The following is a 6420-nucleotide window of genomic DNA, read 5'->3' on the forward strand; positions in this document are numbered from 1 at the left end:
CAAAGGTCCTTTGGCTGCATAGAATTGGTGCAAACCAAGTGCACCATCGGCCTTCTCCCCTCCCCACCTCAGGGCAGTCATGACCCCTGACCCCACATGGATTGGCCAGCTGCTTCATCTGGAAGCCATGCTGTTGTCTGCTGCAGGGCTCTGGAGACTGAGAGGAAGCTCAGCATCCTGATGAAGAGTGTGAGGTGTGAGTCCCTCTACACACACCTGGACAGGAAGGGTGTGGTCACCTGTGGGGTGGGCTCCAGGTTGTCTGTGTCAGAAAGTGCTTCTTCTTCTGATCCTGGAGAAACTGGGCAGATCACAATGGGGGTCACATTTTTCTCATCTTTCACATAATGCTGGATATAGGGCCTCAATAACCCTTCAAACTGATAATGTCAGGGTGTCAATGTGGGACTGATCATTTACATTGTAGAAGGAGGTGGTCCCACCCTCATAGTCTAGGAAGATCCCAACTCGTGTAGGGGGTGTTCTCAGAGAGAGGGTGATTCTACAGGTTTTGAATGTGAGATACTCATGTTCACTATTCAGTCCAAACACCCAGTACCCATTGTTGGGAGACAAACGCTCATATGTCATATTCCTGTTCACGTCGTCCTGGCACACTCCCACATACCACATTACATTGTGTCCCACGTCCACCTCCCAGTAATGTTTTCCTGCCTGGAATCCCTGAGAAGCCACCACACATTTCCTTGTAAATCTCTTGTCCGAGTCGGTCACCTCCTGGCGAATGCTCCTATAGTGCACACTTTTCAGTTCAGAAATGTGGAGCTGGGGGTGAGCTGTCTCTGGGTCCAGAGTCACCTCCACTGGGGTGTGGTGCAGGGGAGAGAGAATGAGTTACTGAGAAGGGACCTGACTGGATGCAGAGATAACCCCCTCCCCCTGCAGACTGGCTCAGGGTGGGATCAGGTCAGGTCCCACAGCCAAAGGCTCTGTCTCACACTGCCCCCTTCCCTCCCTCATTCCCAGTGGGGCCCTAGGATCTAAACAATGCCTGGAGATGCCCAACTGTGAGGTCCTAGCTCCTGTATATCACCCCAGCCCTACCACTGTACCTCCATGTAAGTCCACTGTTTGACTGTGTGAGACCTCCATCGTCCCCTATAACCATTCCCTTCTATTCTGAGTCCTGCCCAACTTCCCCTCCTTCTCCTCAGTCCATCCCCTTGGCCAGTCACCAGTGCCCTCAGTTCCCTGGAGCTTAGCCCCTGACCATTACACTGGCTGACTCTAGCCCCCTGTCCTCTCCCCTCCTAATCCTGGGCCAAGAAATGAGTCTGGGTTGGATCCAGGCCTCATAGATTTGTAATCTTCAGTCCAGTGTGTCTCAGTGTTCCTGTTTCCTCATGTCTGTCTCTGTTCAGCTACCTCTCCATGCCTACCCTCAGCTCTGTCCCACTGTCACCCCTCTGGCATTGGTACCTGCATGTTTCCGGGCCTCTCTCAGTTCTGAAAACAAGCAGACAGAGCAGGAGGATCAGTGATCACATGGAGAGCAGAAGGCAGGGAGACAGGACCCCAAGGGTGGTTAACCTTTGTGGGTGTCACAGGTCCACCAGGTCTGCTGAGGACCATGGGGTTTTCTACAAACACACCTCCCTGAGCATCTACACACAGTTTTAGGGTCCCCATCACAAGTTTGTCTCTGCAATGACCTATGAACTCAGGGTTTCAAGATTTATAAACTAGGGACTTCTAAGGAAGAGATAAATGGGGGTGGAGGGAATAGCTTCTCTCACCTGCAGCTCCATGCTCCCTTCTCCAGTCTGAAACCAAAAACACAGAAGAGGCTGAAATCACAGAACAGGGGCCCAGGGGAGAATGTGAGAGGAAATCTCTACAACACTCTTACCCTATTTCCTGTGCTGATACAAGTCTTGAATGCTTGTCTCAAACTAACAAGCCAGGCAGGAGGTTGAGGGAGACACCTTTCTCCACCCTGGGTCCACACCATCAGAGAACTCATGAAATCTACGGATCCTCTCCCCACAGGATGTACCAGTAGGCAAAACGTACAGACAGTTTTAGGGGGTTTCAGGATCCCGATGCCTATCCTAACCTTCCTACATATCTGAGGATCAGTTCATTAGTCAATGGATGGGATGTTGAACCAGCTGCCCTCATTGACTTGATCATGCTTTCCTTCCAACCTGGAGCTAAGACAGTCCCCAGAAGCTCAAACTGTGGAACAGGAGGGTACCCAGGAGAACTGTGGGGAAGGCTCAGAACATGACAAGACACTTACCCAATTCTGCCTAGATTTTCCCTGTAACAAAAACAGAATATCCAGTGGTGGACACAAGAGTATATAATGTACAAACACAGCCCTGCCTCATTGCTCTGGGGCTCTTTTAGAACTCTCCTTTTCTGCTCCCATCCCCACACTAGTAAGCGTCTTTATCTGGGGTAAAAGAAGAGATCAGGAACATTCATGATGAAGGGAGGGGCTGACACCTGGGATCCTGTGGAGGTGGAGATGGAGGTTATCAGGGAGAAGGGAAGTTGAGATGAGCGAAAACCTGGAGTGAAGTTGGGATCACGGCACACATTCTCAAGGGGCAGTATCATCTCCAAGGAGGAAAAATCTAGTTTTGGGGGTAAAAATTCCTATTGAAATTGAATATTATTTCATCTTGTTATCGTCACTTTTATTTCTTTTGTTATGAGTCTTTTCAAGTACACTGAAACTTTTTTACTGGAGTCTTGGTGATATTAGAAATTTATATCAGCCCGACAGGAAGTGAAAATCATTCTTCCCCTAATTCTGGGCCCTTTGTGAGGAAGGTGGGCCCAATGACATTTCCTAAGGAAGCTCCAGCCTGGAGCGGGGCAAGGGTTATTGTCCCAGTGGCCTAGGTGATGGTGCCCTGAGCCTGGGGCTGGAATAACAGACCCAGGTGGTGTGTGGGAGCATCCTTAATCCTAGCCCTGCTGGGTGCATGAATAAGCCATGGCCACTGCTTCCCTCTCTTACTTACCCTTTAGTTTGCAAAAGTAAAATGTCAGACCAATGGCACCAACACACAGGACAGAGAAGAGTACTCCCAGTAGAGTAGATAGCAGACGCCAGGGTACAGGCTGGAAAAATGTCTCTGCAAAACAGTTCCACAGATCCCTTAGTGACCACTGAACAGTAAAAGCAGTTTGATTCTCATTTAAGGGGTCATCTTATACCCCAAGATTGAAAAGATATTTTTCTATCATTTCTTCTACATGTTTAAAACGTTGTACTTCTTCATAATCCTTGTTCCACCTGGATTTTATTTTTGTATATAAAATGAAGTAGAAGTTCAATTTTATTTTCTTCTAAACAGATAACATCTGTGCCAGCATCACTTATTTCAATGGACTTTCTTTCACCTGCTATTACATGCAATGTCACTTCTATTTTATGTATCTTCATAAGAGTTTTCAAACATTAAATTAGACATATAAAACTTTACTAAAATACACTGAGAGAGACATCACAAAAATGGTGGTTTGAAGAGTGCTTCTTGAAATCTGCCCTGGAAGTTACAACAAATTGAGCCCCTATAATTCAACAAAGGATAACCTAAACAACACACAAACTCTCATGGCCTTTCCAGAAAAAGAGTTCCAAAATTGCTTTGAAGTGCAGACTGAATGCTGGCATCAGTGCATAGCTTCCCATAGGGAGTACTTCAAAAGTGACTGTAGTGATATTCACCAATGAGGTATGTAGCACTTTTTCTAGGATGGGTTCGCAAACTTAATTGTCTGACTTTGTATGACAAACTCTCAGCTAATATCATAAGTAATGGTGAGAAACTGAAGCCTTTTGCCCTACGTTCAGAAACAAGACAGCACAAGACAGGTTTACTCCCTATCACCACTGTTATTCAATATAGTATTTGAAGTCCTAGCCAGAGTAACCAGGCAAGACAAAGATATATAGTAAAAGGTATTCAAATTGGGAATGAAAAAGTTAAATTTTCACTTTTTGTAGATGGCATGATTCTTTATATAGAAAACTCAAAAGAATCCACCAAAAAACTATTAGAAATGATAAACAAATACAGTAAAGTTGCCAGCTACAAAATCAATGCACAAAAATACATAGCTTTCTTATATACTAACAATGAAATTTCAGAAAAAGAAATGAAAAAAAGCCAATTCCTTTTGAAATTGCAACAAAAAGAATAAAATATCTAGGAATAAACCTAACAAAGGATGTGAAGGACCTATGCACTGAAAACTATGACTTTTTTTTAATTGAAGAAGACACAAAGAAATGGAAAGACATTCCGTGTTCAGAGATTGGAAAAATCAACATAGTTAAAAAGGCCATATTACCCAAAGCAATATACAGATTTAATGCAATCCCCATTAAAATCCCAATGACATTTTTTAAAGAAACAGAACAAAAAAAACCATGAGATTTATATAGAATCATGAAAGACCCTGCATAGCCAATACAATCCTAAGAAAAAAGAACAATGCTGGAGGTATCACACTTCCTGACTTCAGCTTGTACTACAAAGTGACAATAATCAAAACAGCATGACATTGCATGACATTGGCAGAAAAACAGACACACAGACCAATGGAATAGAATTGAAAACCTAGAAATAAATTCACATAAATATGTGCAGATAATTTTCTACAAAGGAGCCAAAAACATGCTATGGAGAAACAAAGCCTTTTCAATAAGTGGTGTTGGTAAAATTGGAAAGCTACATGCAAAAGAATAATACTAGACTATTAACTGACACCATATACTCAAAATGGATCAAAGACCTTAACATTAGACCTGAAACAATAAACTGCACAGAAGACAGCATAGATACTAAACTTATGGACCTTGGGTTCAAAGATGATTCTATAAATCTAACCTCAAAGGCACAGGAAGTAAAAGTTAAATAAATAAATGGGACTATATCAAATGAAAAACTTCTGCACAGCCCAAGAAACCATGAATAAAACAGAGGCGACCAACCGAATAGGATAAGATATTTGCAAACAACATCTCCAATAAGGGGCTGATATCCAAAATATGTAAAAACTCATACAACTCAACAACAAAAAACAAATAATCCAATTAAAAAATGGGCAGAAGACATGACAGACACTTCTTCCAAGGAGACATACGTATGGCCAACAGATATATGAAAAAATGCTCAACTTCACTCGCTATTAGGGAAATGCAAGTCAAAACCCCAATGAGATATCACCTCACACCCGTTAGAATGTCGATCATTGACAAGACAATAACAAGTTGGAGAGGCTGTGGAGAAAAAGGAATCCTCATACAATGTTGGTGGGAATGTAAATTGGTACCACCATTATGGAAAACAGCATGGCGGTTCCTCAAAAAATTAAGAATATAATTACCATAAGACCCAGCAATCCCTCTCCTGGGTATTCACCCCAAAAATCTGGAAATATTTATGCATGAAGATATACCCTATCACATATACTCCTATGTTCATTGCAGCATTATTTATGGTGGCTAGGACATGGAAAAAACCAAAGTGTCCTTCAATAGACGATTGGCTAAAGAAGATGTGGTATATATACACATAAAAATCTACTCTGCCATAAGAAAAGATAAAGTACTGCCATTTGGGACAACATGGATGGATCTTGAGATTATTATGCTATGTGAAAAGAAGTCAACAGGAAAAGTCGAGGACCATATGACTTCACTCCTACGTGGGATATAAAACTGAAAGCAGCAAAGAAACAAGACAAACAAAGAAACAAAAACTCATAGACACATACAACAGTTTAGTGGTTACCAGATTGTGAGTGGGGGGATGGTAGAAGAGGGTAAAGGGAGTCAAATGTATGGTGATGAAAGGAGAACTGACTCTGGGTGGTGAGCACACAATGTAATATATAGATGATGTATTAATGAATTGTACACTCAAAGCCTATGCATTTTTGCTAATCATTTTCATCCCAATAAATTTAATTTTTTAAAAAGACATAAGAACAACTAAAATTAGTACAGAAATGTAACTTGTTTTAGGTAACAAGAGGCAATATTTTAAAGGTATCATTTATTCCAGAATTGATCTGTATATTCAATATAACTCTATTAAAAATCTTAATAGAGTTTCCTTAGAACTAGACGAGTCCATTCCAAATTTATATGCATGTACCTGGTGAAAGTTTATAAATATTTCATGTGTGCTTCAAAATAATTTTTGTGGGTGAAGTCTTCTAAGAATGTCTATTAGATCAGGACTCTTAATTTGTACATCAAATATTCTATAATCTTACTAATTTTATCAACTTATTCAATCAGTTTTAGAACTCACAGTGTTTCAATTTATCTCCACAGCTCTATTGATATTTGCTTTATATATGTTGAGATATACTATAAGGTGCATATAGATTTATAATTTTTTATACATTTTTAGTGAATAAGCTCTTCAT

General features: G+C 41.4%; 1 pseudogene; it reads right to left on the reverse strand.

Moving 5' to 3' along the window:
* Positions 1 to 206: 206 nt before the first annotated feature.
* LOC109378109 (butyrophilin-like protein 3) lies at positions 207 to 3110 on the reverse strand (annotated as a pseudogene).
* Between the last annotated feature and the right edge of the window lie 3310 nt (positions 3111 to 6420).

This window comes from Hipposideros armiger, unplaced genomic scaffold (assembly GCF_001890085.2).
Source record: "Hipposideros armiger isolate ML-2016 unplaced genomic scaffold, ASM189008v1 scaffold_1744, whole genome shotgun sequence".
Classification (NCBI taxonomy): domain Eukaryota; kingdom Metazoa; phylum Chordata; class Mammalia; order Chiroptera; family Hipposideridae; genus Hipposideros; species Hipposideros armiger.